Source organism: Glycine soja, chromosome 6 (assembly GCF_004193775.1).
Source record: "Glycine soja cultivar W05 chromosome 6, ASM419377v2, whole genome shotgun sequence".
Taxonomy (NCBI): domain Eukaryota; kingdom Viridiplantae; phylum Streptophyta; class Magnoliopsida; order Fabales; family Fabaceae; genus Glycine; species Glycine soja.
Genome location: NC_041007.1, coordinates 2,857,270 through 2,872,840, shown reverse-complemented (window position 1 = coordinate 2,872,840; position 15,571 = coordinate 2,857,270). Strand labels below are relative to the sequence as shown.

The 15,571-nt window shown below is 30.9% G+C and overlaps 1 pseudogene across 1 annotated transcript; it reads left to right on the top strand.

Moving 5' to 3' along the window:
- The first annotated feature begins 4,469 nt into the window (after positions 1-4,469).
- On the top strand, positions 4,470-13,915 carry LOC114414701 (annotated as a pseudogene). The gene is made up of 9 exons (XR_003667251.1): positions 4,470-4,761; positions 6,210-6,297; positions 7,253-7,319; positions 8,212-8,330; positions 10,555-10,647; positions 11,128-11,183; positions 11,523-11,608; positions 11,988-12,119; positions 13,563-13,915. The product of XR_003667251.1 is annotated as a uroporphyrinogen-III synthase, chloroplastic-like (transcript).
- The last annotated feature ends 1,656 nt before the right edge of the window (positions 13,916-15,571 follow it).

The window sequence follows — 15,571 nt, the reverse complement described above, 5'->3', positions numbered from 1 at the left end:
ACATAACTAATTCTAAATTATTTCTTGTCCCACTAAAAAACAATGGATCCGCCATTATTCACCCATGCTTCCTCATTTTTAGATATTTTCTAAAATATATGATATTATATTTTTTTCTACAAAGTAAAAAAATAGACAACGTATATTTTTTATTATATTTATTCTACAACTATGTTTTTTTCTATGAAGTAAAAACAAAATGGTAACATATTTTTTTGCCGAAAACCACACTAAGTAATCATCAATGCATTTATCATAAAGGAGCATGGGTCAAGGCAGAAAGTGTGGCGCCTCTTGTAGAAAAGAAACATGGTGACGCTTCTTGTGTAGTTTCTCATCTTTCCTTAAGCTAACATTACAAAAATTATATTCTCATATAGAATATGATTGATAAGATATTTTAGAACATCTTTAGTAAAAGTGTTTACATGAGTTACTTAATTTTTAAAAATATCGTTTAATATTTTTAATTCCTCAATTAAAACAGGTGATATAAAGTTGCTTATGTAAAAATAGTTGTTTAACAACATTTATATTGTAAATAACATATTTGTAAATATGGTATAATCTATAAAATTAAGTTAAGTATTTGCTTTAGATACATTAATGTTTGAGTGAATTTTTGCATAGATTGTTTAAATTTATGTGAAATTATAAGATCTACAAAATAAAAATAAATAACTCAGGTAAGGAACTGTGTATTTTTAGATGTTTTTTTTAATGATGTTAGTAGCTTATAAGGTACTATATAAGCTAGTTTGACCCTAATATTTAATTTTTTTTTAGGAAATCTTATAATTTTTCAATATTAAGTATTTTTTTCCTATTAATATAATGACTGCTGTTTTAAATAAAATAATCCACAAAATCAATTAGAAATAAAATTGAATCTTAAAAATGATCGAGAAAAAGCATTGCGTAATATATATATATATATATATATATATATATATATATATATATATATATATATATATATATATATATATATATATATTATTTATTTTAATAACCATTGTCATAATTAAAATCTATAAAATGAAATAAAAGCAACAAACATCAAACAAGCTAAGACTGAACACAATGTAAAATTTGAAAGAAAAATTAATTATAAGACTCAACATAAATATCTAAAGAGAGTTGCTCCTATTGTCTTTGAAGATGAAAAATGACAATAATTTGAAAGAAACAGAAGACTTGAAACTGAAATGAAAGAAAAAACATGCAATCGACAGTAATATATTTTGTTTTTATGTATTTAAGTGTTAGATGACTTGCTTCTTATGTACGTCTTATGTATTTTTAATCGGTGTAATATATATATATATATATATGAAAAAATAGAGATGCCTATCTTATTTGTGATGGATTTAAGTGGTAGAAAGAGAAAGACAAGAAAAAAAAATAGAGAAAGTGATAAATATAGCAAACGATGTAATAAAAAAAGAAGACAAGAGAACGAGATAAAAAAAGAGAAATTATATGATTGAATATTTTTTTTAACAGAATTATATGATTGATATATAATTACTGTGTTTTATGTGTACTTTTACTAGACGTTATAAAATATATAAAACACAAGTGTAGTAACTTGACTTTTTATAAAGTAAAAAAAAAGGTTGTATATCAACTTTAAAAAGAGGGAGAACAAAATTAGATTTTAAAGGAGGACAGATATATAATACTAAAGTGTAAATGATCACAACAACTTGTAGGTTGAAATTTACCACCAATCATTTTGAACTATTCCATCATGAAGCACTTTGGCAATAGTCCATTTTAAAAGCAATCTATAAATTACAGTAGCTCACTTTTATTTTGCCTAAATGAAAATTTTCCATTCGCACAAACATGCACCATTGTTATATTTTTAGTATTGCGCGACATTTTCCCATATAGCAAACCAAATCACTGTCACTAATTGTTATAATTTGAACAACTAATACAACAAAAAGCAAGTTGCTATCTTAAGCAAAAACAGTATAAGTCCTTTCCGCATTAAGCAACTTTTTTTTTTATAACATGAGAGCCAGCCTATACTGTAGAAGTGCCTGTGATTTGTTTAATTTGTAGTCACATAAGATGAGTTTAACTTTCATATACTATTTATAATGTAATAATATTATGTGACCAATACAATGTATTGCATTATAAAAAAATAAAAGTGCCATCCATGTTGATGAATGATTGAATGGTATATATATGGTTACTTTTCAAGAAATAATATACTAGATATATTTTAAATAAAAAATATAATTATTAATATATTTAAAATTTTCATTTTTATTTTTGTTTTAAATTTATTAATAAATGCACCGAAGCTGGAATCTTTCCTAGATCAACTTTTGTTAAAATTTAAAATTGAGAATAAAGTTGCTCTTTGCAAGTCATTGAAGCAACTACAAAATAATACGTCGGAAGCATTATTATTTATTATATTATACAAAATCTGTTAGACGCTTAAATTGATGTCACATTTATGTGTTTGGTGAATCACTTTTTGATTTTATAAGCTGTTTAGACTAATTCATGAGTTAATATAATAAAATATTTTGTTATACGCTTATATTGATGTTACACAAAAAGTGTGTTTGATAAGTTATTTCAATAATTTATAAGCAATTTTGATTAGCTTATATTTTAGTTTTTTTTTAAAGTATCCTTCTCTCTTTGTTATTCTAGCAAGTAAAAAGAGATTAAAAAGGAAAAAAATATTGCTCTACGGTTAATCTAATAAATTCCAATTTTTAATATATTATAATATGAATAAATGATATATGTAATGATAATTTAATTTTTTTATAGTATTCTTTTTTATTGGAAATTTTTTTATTAATAGGGACTAAACTTGGCACAAAGTGTGATCAAGTTTAGAAACAAGGGTTATAAATCATGAAATGAGATTTTTATATTATTATGCAAATACTGAAAACTATAAATGATAAATTCATTAATATTTGCAACAATTATTTGGATTTCTAATTGCTGTAACTTTGTAAAATAAATTATAAGACTCGTGCATTTATAAGATCTAAGTTTACAATAATGATTATTTTTTTATAAGATTTAGTCTATAATATTTCATACACTAATTAATTTAGATTAGAGATACTCCTAGAGGAAAATGTATATTTTTCGGTCAAACTAGAAATAAAGATAAGATATTAACAAATAATTAGAGAAAAGAAGAATATTAATGATAATGATAATTTTAGAAAAAAAATATGAATCTAAGACAAATTAATTATTATCGATTGAATTTATAATTTTGGTCTTTCTATTTTCTTAATAATTTATTTTATAAGATTTAATCTATAGTATTTCATGCATTAATTAATTTAGACTATAAACACTCCTTATTAAAAGAAGAGACAAAACGTATGATTTTGGTAAAACCAAAAAGAAAGATAACATATTAACAAATAATTAGAAAATAAAAAAAATATTAATGACAATGATAATTTTTAAAAAATTATAATTTTTTAAGATAATTTTTATTAGCTAAATTTACAATTTTGTTATTCCTATTTCTCAAAATCCATGATTTTAGTCTCCTTTATTTTTAATTATAATATTTAGTTTCCTAATTTTATAAATTGACAATTTTGATCAAATTAAAAGATTATTAACAAATAATTATGATTAATAGAATTATTAAGTTAATTATAAATTAATAAAAAATCATTACTTATTAAAACTTTAATGAAATATTATTAACTCTAATCCTCTGTAACTCTTTGCTCATCATTTTCTCCATAAACATATTCAATATCACACACGATTCTACTAACAATAAGACCATGTTAGAATTAATAATATTTTATTAAATTTTTAATCAGTAATAATTTTTATTTAATTTATGATTAATTAATAAATCTATTAATCACAATTATTAATTAATAATTTATTACTAAGACAAAAATCATCAATTTATAAAATTAGAAAAATCAAATGTCATAATGAAAAATAAAATAAAATCATGTATTTAAAAAATTATGGGATGAAAATTATAATTTAAGTTAATTTGTTTTTTTAATCTTAATAAATTAAATAACTAAGTCTAATTTAATCTTACATATAGAAACAGAGAAGTAGTAAGTACCGTATTAGTTTATGTAAATTCAAACTGTACTAGTTTTGAAAAAAAAAAAAGAAGAAGTAATTCTATAAACAGAAGATGAATGAGTAATCTATTTGAATCTTGATTGAACCGAAAGAAGCGTGGTACTTTGGTAGTGTTGCTGGGAGGTAGGGCACAGAGCAGAGCAATGAGCATCCACGTAACGTCGCAAGCAGCAGCAGGTTTGGACGCAAATCCCCACCGTCAATCATCATCATTACTAAACGAAACAAGTCACTGTCCACACCCAACCACCACCTGCCACGTGGAAAAAATTAATCCTAATTTAATCAGGGTTTATGTCGGCAGATATTTGGTGTAATTCACGAATAAAATAAAGCAAAGTGCAAGGGGTCACAGGCATTCCCGTTAATGATGTGATAACAGCTGGACCCAGACCCAGTTCCTTTGTTCAACACGTTACAATAATGGCCCATTTTTCTCTCTCCCCTCTCTCCTGTGCACCTTCTCCTCTACCACCACGCCGCCGAATCTTTCTCTCTCCTCCTCGAGCCGCCGCATCTTCCGCCACCGACGTCGTTTCCACTTCCACTTCCACTTCATCTTCTGCTTCGAATTTCGCGCCCAAAGTCGTTGTCACCAGAGAGCGCGGCAAGAACGCCAAGCTTATCGCTGCTCTGGTACGCGCTTCTGTTCACTCACTTCACATTTCGCACCTACGATTTGTTTTCCTACAACTGCATTGCAATGTGCTTAACCTTAGACACTCGAACTCCAACCAGCTAGTTGTGCCGTTTTTTTTTTCCGAGTCTCGTTCTCGTTCTTTTGCTACTTTTTCCTGCAATATGAACTTGTTTTTCCTCGTTTTCTCTTTCACCTATTCCGTGTATGTACATTACGTGTTTCTGGGAACTGAACGTCATTTCGTCGTGTAGGTGTTTGATTAAAGGTTGAAGTGAATGACGATATGTTATACTTTTTTTGGTTTTGCCTTCCTTTTTTCTTTTTTTTCATTGTCCAGTATTTTCTGTGGCTTGTTATTATTTTATTGTATCTTTTAACCACGTTCTCTTAAAACAAGAGAGTATTAACTAGATTAAAGGCAAAAGTCCGCACAATTATTTAGATTGCTATATTTTCTCTGTCTATAATTTCCAATGATCTGATAGCTTTTACGTAGCAAATGTTGTGTTATTTGTGTAGATCACTATAGGTTGTTCAAGTGTAGATGAGTTTATGGCTAGGTTAAAGACAATTTACTTAACACTCCTGTTTTTTGAAGTTTATGACTGATAAGCTACAAATTCTTGATCCATTAATTAATACAAAAACTGCACCACAAAATGTAGATGAGTTTATGCTTTTGCATTTCCTTCACCCTATAGAAGCCTTCTTAAACGGTCTAGGAGCTGCAGTTTGCCGATGAACACTTACTGTTTCTCTTCACGGTCTTTCTTTCCTGAATAAGTGATGACATTAACAGCTTCAACGTGCTCTTATTTTCTTATCACTATTTCAGTAAGTTTGTTGCTTCCACCATCCGTTAAAAAAATTAGTGGTAATAAAATGTTCGTCTTTCTTTTTTCATTACTTTGTGCTTCCAATGCTTACCTTTGTCCTTGAATGTCTATCTGAATCTGTGATCCATTCATATTATATGTTTCTATTCTAATTCCATTATATAAAGTTCCATCAGGGTTGCTGCATTTTGTTATCATTAAATCGTTGCATAATCCAAATTGATGTTACACATACTGTATTTATTTTCTTTATTTTTCTATCTTCTAGCATTGGGAACTTCACACTGAAATTGAACTAATTTTCCCCCAATAAACACAAGACGAGGTTTATATTCCGCAGTCAGGATTAGTTTGTTTTGTGTTTAAAAAATCTTATAATCAAAATCTTGATGGGAGAGCTTCAAAAAAGTTTCCAAAAAATAATTATAACCAAACATGTTCTTAGATTATCATCTAGGATTGGCACCCAGTCCATGCAAAAAAAATGAAAAGGATCCTCAAATTATAACTACAATTATAAGCTGGCCCATGTAAGTTTTGCAGTGGACATCAGGTTTGACTAATCATATACACTGAAGCTATTTAGGTAATTCCAATGTTGAGTGCAGGCTAAACATGAAATCAATTGTTTGGAGCTTCCACTCATTGAGCACATGCAAGGACCTGATTTAGATAGGCTTCCTTCTGTATTAGGTGGTAAGTTTTAGGAAAAACCCATACCATGACCATTTGAATGTTTTGTGGTTTTGAATTATGCTATTTTTATCCAGTACTGATAAATTATATACGAATTTGTTCATTTGTTGGGCCAATTTTTAGAATAAATTAATGCATGCTTAAAAGGAAGAACGATTCAGTAGTGAGCAAGGAAGCACAAACACCTCAAGATAATAGTCATATTTGTGTTGTGCCCATGTTGGATACTTTGAATACTTTTAGCTGCATTTTTATAATTTTTTCCTTTTTTTTTTCTTAGCTCTTATATCGATACATATGTTAATCGCACAATAATTAGATTTGTGTTATTATGTTAATTTTATATATTGCAACATAGCCTTGTCTTTGTCCTATAATTTATCATATCCTGTGTCCTTGTTGTATGCATGCCTTCCAGTGGTGACATGTCTAATGTAAAATTGATGATACAACATTGGTGATTGATGAGCTACTTCCCATTACCAATAATCTCCTTGAAAATGAGGGTTTATAGCTTCAAATGCCAACAATATGCCTTCATTGTCTCAGACTAAGTTTATATCAGAAATGTTTGATTGAACTTCTTTTTTGTAAATTTTTTTTTCTTCCTATTATTTTCTAGCTCCTATATTTATGAATAGCTAGCCCTCTAGAGTTGCAGATCACATTCTCATTATTCAATGTCAGATTGGTTTTATCAGGCCCAACTTATATGAAATTTTGTATATAAATAGAATGGGTTGAATTTGGCCTAATTTAGAGCTGTGGTTCTTTGATATTTATGAATATAGGATGATTTCATCAACTTAAATATCGTTTGCAATTTTGCATGTTATATCTTTGGCATCTTTTCTGATACACATGACAAAATCTGCCATGTTGTCCATGTCATGAATGTGAGTGCCTCATAATTTTTCATTGATTCATTTCTTTTCATCATCCATGATACATGCAGACAATGCATTTGATTGGGTTGTGATAACGTCTCCTGAGGCAGGCTCAGTCTTTCTAGAGGCATGGAGGTAAGGAATTAGGACTTGTTTGGGTAATTTGTGCAAAATTGCTCTTGAATAGAATGTATTTTAGATAAATTAATTTATTTTGAATTGAAGTAAAACATTTAGACAGAAGTAACCTTTAGTACAGCCAAATGATTTTGAAAATTTATCAGAACATCTTTTTGCCCTCCAAAATAAATTTTGGGCTATTGTGGAGTGCAAGCCAAATATGCACCTATTAGTTGCTGACTAGTGACAAAGTCACAGTCTACTTGGTGAGGGTTTACTAAATTTTTTAAAGCGTTGTTGATGTTTCTGCTAAGTTTTGATCATTTATTTTCTTCAGTGACTTGATACCTTTGCCCTTTTTTCTCTAATTAAATTTTTATACCATTTTAATAATTTGTATTACTCCCCTTTAATTATGGTTGTTGTATGGGAAGAGTACTTTAAATATCTTTTTGGTACTATCTAGATTGTGCATGAGTTGTCACTTGTCAAAGATGCATATGTAAATTATTCATAGATAGTTGTTTATTGTTTTGAGGGCGAGCCCTGGTGCAGCGGTAAAGTTGTGCCTTGGTGACTTGTTGGTCATGGGTTCGAATCCGGAAACAGCCTCTTTGCATATGCAAGGGTAAGGCTGCGTACAACATCCCTCCCCCATACCTTCGCATAGCGAAGAGCCTCTGGGCAATGGGGTACGAAGTTTTTTAGTTGTTTATTGTTTTGGTCTATTTTGTTTCTACATTTTATAGTTGGTGGTTAGATGCAATGATACAAAGAATGACATAAATAACTAAGCATTTGTGTTCTGTTCTTTAGAATACATTTTTTGTTTCTTCAATTTTATATGATTTTAGTGAGCATTTTATTTTTATATCAAATGATTATCTTTCTTGATTGTTGTCCCTAGAGCTTCTGGGATGCCTCATGTCAAAATAGGTGTTGTTGGGGCTGGCACTGCAAGCATTTTCAAGGAAGCTTTGCAGTCTTCCAACCGATCCCTTGATATTGCCTTTGTGCCATCAAAAGGTATCCATCTGTGTAATTAGGTGTAGGCTGAATTTAAATGGCTACTGCATTGAACTATCCCTAGTTTCACTTCTTTACCTTGATGGATGATTGACTAAAGAAATATGAAGTAATGCCCTGAATCTCATAAATATTTTGGGCTATTCAAGGAGAATATGCCATAACATTAATAGTTGGTTGAAATATTCATTAAGTTTGTATAGTTGATGCTACTTTGAGTATTAAATCCTTGGACTAAAAAAAAGTTTTAGTCTCTACTCCTGCTTTTTTGTTAAAGATTGACCTCTACAGCTCTACTGTTACATCTTTGTTAACATCGTCAATCTGTGGCTGATGTGACTGACATGTGGCAATGATGGGAATGAAAATTGGTCATTTGGTCCATATAGGTGATATTACTTTAGGAATTAGTGCCGGTATGAAAGAAAAATCCACAAGTTTTAGTTTCTATATTACTTTGATTAATACTGAATGGTTTCTATCGTTTCATTCTTCCTTAACTCTGTCAAGAAGCATTGCTAATAATGGTTCAATATAGATTGGGAGCATCAACATTAACACCAAATGTCTCCTTTTCCAAGAATTATGATGAGCATCTTTGTAGACCCTAGTTCCAAGATATACTTCCCTACACCTTCCCTATCAACAAACACCCCAGTTCATTCAATTACAACTCTATCCTTGGGTCATGCAATAGCCTACACACACCTGAAGACCATGTCAGCACCTCAAGAAGTTCCTTCTAATCCAAGCAAACCAATGTATCTTTAGTATTATCCACTGCATTCAACCTTCAAAGTAGATATATAAAGTAGTATTAGCAAATGCTGAAGAAGTAAGCATTTAGGCTTGAGTCACTATTTTGAACCTTCAAAAACTGATGCACTAACAGCTACAGTGTTGAAACTTTATCAGTCATTGACAAAAAAATTGTAGACGCATTGAATACTGATTTGAAGAATTTCGAAGACAATGAGTATTTCCAACCATAGTTAGAAGGTTTCCTCCATCCATGTTTTGTTTTCTAGACACTTATCATCAGCCACCTACTGATATACATGGGCGACTATTTCCAATCATTGTTGGGAGGCAAGTGCATGATTGTAGTTTTGATCAGTCATTGACCAAAAAATTGTACATGTATTGAATACTGATTTGAAGAATTTAGAAGACAATGAGTATTTCCAACCATGGTTAGAAGGTTTCCTCCATCCGTGTCTTGTTTTCTAGACTCTTGTCATCAGTCACCTTCCGATATACATGGGTGACTATTTCCGACCATTGTTGGGAGGCAAGTGCATGATTGTAGTTTTGATCAGTCAAAAATTGTAGACATATCGAATATTGATTTGAAGAATTTAGAAGACAATGAGTATTTCTTACCATTATTAGAACTTAGAAGGTTTCCTCCATCCATGTCTTGCTTTCTAGACACTTGTCATCAGTCACCTTCTGATATGCATGGGTGACTATTTCCAACCATTGTTGGGAGGCTAGTGCATGATTGTAGTTTTGATGATGAGTCTCATATTGACTGAGTTAAGGAAAAATGTAATGGAAGAGAGCATTCTGTATACAGACTTGTGCTTTAATATGGGAACTAATTCTTAAAGTAGTATCCCTATAAGGACCTAATGATTAATTTTGATGACGAGAGTCTCATATTGATGGAGTTAAGGAATAATGTAACGGCAGAGAGCATTCTGTATACGGACTTGCACTTTATTTCATACGGGAACTAATTCTTAAAAGTAGTATCCCTATAAGGATCAAATGATTAATTTTGGCCGTATCACTAGTTGATGTGGGATCTCTAACAACACCATTAACAAAGATATAATGACAAGGATCAATCTTCAACAAAAATGCAGATATAGGGACTAAAACTTCTGGGGCAGGGGGGGGGGGGGGGGGTAATGCTTAATGTAGTGTCAACTATATGGACTAAGTGAGTAATTTAACCTTTAGTTGTTTCAATCTATGCCTCTACTAGGGGAGAACGGGACTTTGTTTTTTGTTGATTGTTCCATCACTTTTTTGAATCAGTGGTGTAACTGCTTGCATTTTACTTTGGAGAAAATGAACTGAGGTAACCATGTTTAGCATTTCATCAGTTGGTTTTGTATAATAGTTAAGAGATTGGATTGAAGCTTGCTTTTGCTAAACTGTAATTTAAAACTTCAACTTCTGAAAATGAAACTTATTATGATTTGATAATTTTCAGCAACAGGAAAGGTTTTGGCTACTGAGCTTCCTAAGATTGGAAGTAAATGCACGGTTCTCTATCCTGCTTCTGCAAAGGCTAGTAATGAGATTGGTACATGAGATATCTTGTTGCTTTCTTAAAAAGTCACTATGTTGAAGTTCAATACTTGAATGGCTTAAATATGTTTAAGGTACTTGATAAATGATCAAATTTTATTTTTGGTCCTTAATAATTTTTTTCGTTGTTTTGAGTCTTGATATATTAAAACTTTTGTTTTTGAATCCTTGTTGTCAAAATAAAAGTCAAAACAGAGGAAGGACTTTTGTTTTGAATCCTTGTTGTCAAAATAAAAGTCTTGATATATTAAAACTTTTGTTTTGAATCCTTGTTTTCAAAATAAAAGTAAAAAACAGAGATTCAAAATAAAAGTTTCAATATATCGGGAAGTCAAAACAATGAAAAAATTTATTAGGGACCTAGAACAATATTTTTCAGTCATTTATCAGGGACCTTCAACATATTTAAGTCTACTTGAATTAATAAATGTGAAGGCAATGATATGCTAATTTTCTGTGCTATTTATATAAACAGAGGAAGGACTTTCAAATCGTGGATTTGAGGTTACTAGGATGAATACATATACAACGGTACAATGTTTTAGCCGTACTTCTTCCTTACAATTACTGCATATTCTTTTGGTGTTTCATATGATTTATTGGCTTAAACTATTTAAACCTATTTATCTCTTTTATTTTATGTGGATGTTTTATAACCTCAGAATATGGAGGGTCTATAAGCTATCAGTACAATGGCTTATATTTTATTGTTATTTCTGAAAATTTTACATTACAAATGGTTTTACTTAGCTTTGATCATAACCAACCTTTTCTTGCATGTGGAGCAATTCCTAGACTAGAGTGGGCTATTTGTGGTCTCTACCTCTCTGACAGATTAACTGCTGCCCCTAATTCAAACTTATTTGTCAGGTGCCAGTTCAACATGTTGACCATACGGTTCTAAAGATAGCACTTGCTGCCCCTGTTGTTACAGTAGCTTCACCATCTTCTATTCGGTGAGTTTCTTTTTGCTTCTTTGTTTTTCCCCTGTTAAATTTTCTATAATTTCATATCCATTTCAAACCTTCAGAGAGTTGATCATATTTGGATTCAATATGTCAATTCTATGTAAGGGGGATTCATGTGTTAAACTTTCTTGATGCATCCTATGACTGTTTCATACTAATTATCCTGGGATGCTGTTTTTGTCCCTTTGTTAATCAAGCGTCATAATGACTCCTGATATTGTATGAATTATGGAAAACTTTCTTTACTTCTTATTTGTGCTGTAGAAATAGGTAGGGCATTTTCTTAGGATCTTGTACTTTATTTAGTATTTACTCAGTTTTTATCCCTTGAGATAATTTACCTAGTTCAGATAATCTGCTGCAACAGGGCCTGGAAGAATCTTCTTTCAGATTCAGAGTGGAACAATTCTGTTGCGTGCATTGGTGAGACAACTGCTACAATGGCAAGAAGTTTAGGTTTCACAAATGTGTACTTCCCAACACAACCAGGCATCGAAGGGTAATCACAAATCCACTTTTTAGAAATTCTTTTTTGGGATCTTTGCTGTGATATTTCTCTGAATAGTATTCGGTGCTATGTTTACATGCTTACTGCTTAGTAGTGTTCATTGTCTGGTCACATGAAGGTTTTAACAATCTCCTAATTTTGGAATATAGTAGGCTCAGACCACTTAAGAATGACTCTAGTTTTAATAATTTATCTTTATTCTAAATTTATATATTTCATTCATTTTTTAAAAAACAGAAGAAGCCGCAATAAACTTTATGCCTTTTGAAGTACCTAAAACTTGAGAATCTTCACGAATCACGAGTGATTCTCAAACTTTCCAAAACCTGCAAAATCTTTCCGTTCATTAATTACATGTATACTGTACCCTATTCATCACATGACATTTTGATAGTCTCTCATTTGTCAACATATTTTTAAAAAAAAATTGAAGAAGCTTTTTTTTCCTATTCATTTAAATTAATTTTGTTAATTGTTGTATACTTATTCTTCTGTATTATAAAATTAAATTAAATGGAAAAAATGAATTTTTTTGATTGACTATATGCGTGTTAATGAAAATGTGCTAATTGCATGATGAACGACTTCCACATTGTTAAACAGAAGGGTCTATTTGCAAGTATTAATGACCTCTTATCATCCAAAAAGTTCATGGTGGCTATACTAAGCCTAGGAACTATTTTGTTCACTTTCTCCTTTTTAAAATACTTTTTACTTTTTAATACCCTCTCCCCCAATCCCCCCAAAATAATAATTTTCTTTCTATTACTTTGTTGCTTATATTTGACCGTACTTCATGTTTATTACGTGTCATGTTTCCTTGCATGCTATTATGTTGTTTGAATATTTTAGAGTCAATATTGAACCTTTGGGAAATCTTTTTTGGGGAAATTACAAAATCACTCACCAAAATATAGACGACAAACAGGGAAAATTTCGCCATTCGTTATTAAAAAAATTGTGTAGTGATTCTGTGTGAAACCATGATTATTTTTATTTTTCCTCTATAGTAAGTGAATTTTCATAAGTTCCTTTGGGTAATTTACCCTCTTTTCACCTTCCGGTCTATGCCTCTATGGGATCCTATCATGCTAAGTTGGTCTAATGTATAAGGAAGACCCTATTGCTATGACAGACGGGAGGAATATACTAAATTAAATCCTAAAATTAGGAGAAATTGTTTAGTCTCATAATTATAAAAATATCATTTAATCTTTATTTTTATTTTTTTTTGTAATTTCAGGAACTGAAATGACAATTGTTTAGTAACCTAGATTAAACTGACTGTTACTTGATAATTTTTAGGACTACAATGACATTTTTGTAATTTCATAGATTTGAAATGACTGATGATAATTTAGTTATCACTCAGTTAGACTGGTCTGAAATCCTGTTAATAATATTCGGTTTTTTTTACAATCTTCCACCTGACAGCTGGGTCGAGAGCATTCTTGAAGCATTAGGGTTCCTATGATGAATTATTGAGGTAGGTCTCAGGCTCTCAGCCCTCTGTAGCAACCTGGAGATGTTTTCAACTTTTTCTCATGCTGCAAGATTAATATAATGATTTGGCACCGTGGATGTATATACTTTCTCTGTTCTGTAGAATTTTTAAGGATAAATTTAGCTTCAATAAAGTAAGGAGAGTGTAGTGTATATTAGGAAATAAAGTGCACTTATAGTCATTGATTAAAATATCAATAGTTGAGATTGTAATTAATTCCCAATTTTGTTATACGGGCACTTGTTTTTTAATCACAAACTCTAATCATTAACTTTTTAATTAATGAGTGATGACTAAAAATGTACTTTATCTAGTGCACTCTTTCACTTGAAAACTGGATACTTTTAGGAAATACTGGAGAGGCTATAGTGAGATAGTGGTAACTACTGTTCTAAATAGTTTCCATGTAAATAGAAATTTCAAATTTTCATGTTTTGATAAAGTTTATAGAATCAAGGAAAGCTATCCAGGATCCTGCAAATTAAGGATAATCTGAATATTTTTTTTTGTGGGGGAGGGGGACTTGGTAACTTTCTCATTTTTTCCGGGTCCTGCAAATTTTTTAGGCTTTAACCATTTTTTAGTTAGCCCTCTATTTTGGCGTGGTGTGTATTTTTGTTCTGAAATAATCTTTTGTTCCAATGAAATCTTGATTTGTTTTAATTGGTTAAATTAATGGGTTTCAAGAGTCTGATCTAATGAAAATAATTGGTACCCGTGATACTTGCACATCATCCACGCTAGTAAAAGTAAAAAATCAAATATGATTTTCTCAGTCTCGTTTATGAAATCGGTTGGGGTGTCATCAGATCGAACCTCTTTGAGATTCAATATAATTTTGGCATGCACGAGTTTGAGTTTGATGCCCAAAAAAGAGTTTAATGATGGAGCGGAAAGGCTTGAAAGTTGAAACCCGAAGGGAGTTGATATTGGTCCCTATGCTCTTTGCTATTGACCTCCCATGAGATATTTTCATAGTTTAGTTTTTTAAGTGTGATAATTATCTTTTTAGTATCTGATTACATGGCTTTGGCCTCAAGTATTTCTAGTTAGATTTCAAATTTGTATTGCAAGACTGATAGTAAAATTTACTTTCGTGGTAATTGTGGTTGTTTATCAGGCCACAGTTACATTAAAATCGTTGGCATTGTACATAAGTAATAAGTAAAATTGTGCTTAATGAAGGATTTTGGCAATTTTAAATTCCCGACAAACACTAGATTGGAGAGGGACATATTATATTCTACTCACAAGTCGCAATGGTATCAAAAGTATGTTTATTTTACTATATCAAATTTTTGTTTTTCTTTCTATTTTGTCATTTCCCGAAAGCAGAGCCAGCAAAATTCTAGGTAAAGCCATACATGCTGACAAGCAAGGCGCATTAGTGGCCATCAGCAGAAGCTACCAAGTTCAGTTCCCGTTTAATCTGTGGTCATGTCTCTCATTAACATTATTTACCTCTACCATTTTGGACTATTTCTCAATACTTATTCAACACCATTATTATAGATCTATGGTGGATGCAAGTTCCGGGTTATAGGGTTTGTTGTGTTGTTTTTTTTTATCAGAACTCATGGAAGGTCCACTATTTAGGGTTTTACTTTTTCTCGATCCCTATCCTACATTTCTTTTTGCTTCTGTATCAAATGTAAGGTAACCTGTCTCTATCTCTTGCGTTAGCTTCAGCAGTGGTCTCCATTCAACTACATTGAAACCATGTCATGTCTTGTATTTACAAGACCATTGAAGACAAGTTTGATGACCAATTTTCTGTGTTGAGAAAGCCAGATGAGTGTCCATTCACTACCCATTACCAATACTTTGAAACCAAAACAAGAATCTATTCTCTTTGCTTGCTAGTCTGCTATTTGCTTGCCTAATCACCAAAAAGTTACCACAATAATAGTGATGGAGATTTTTGATTTAATTTATTTTG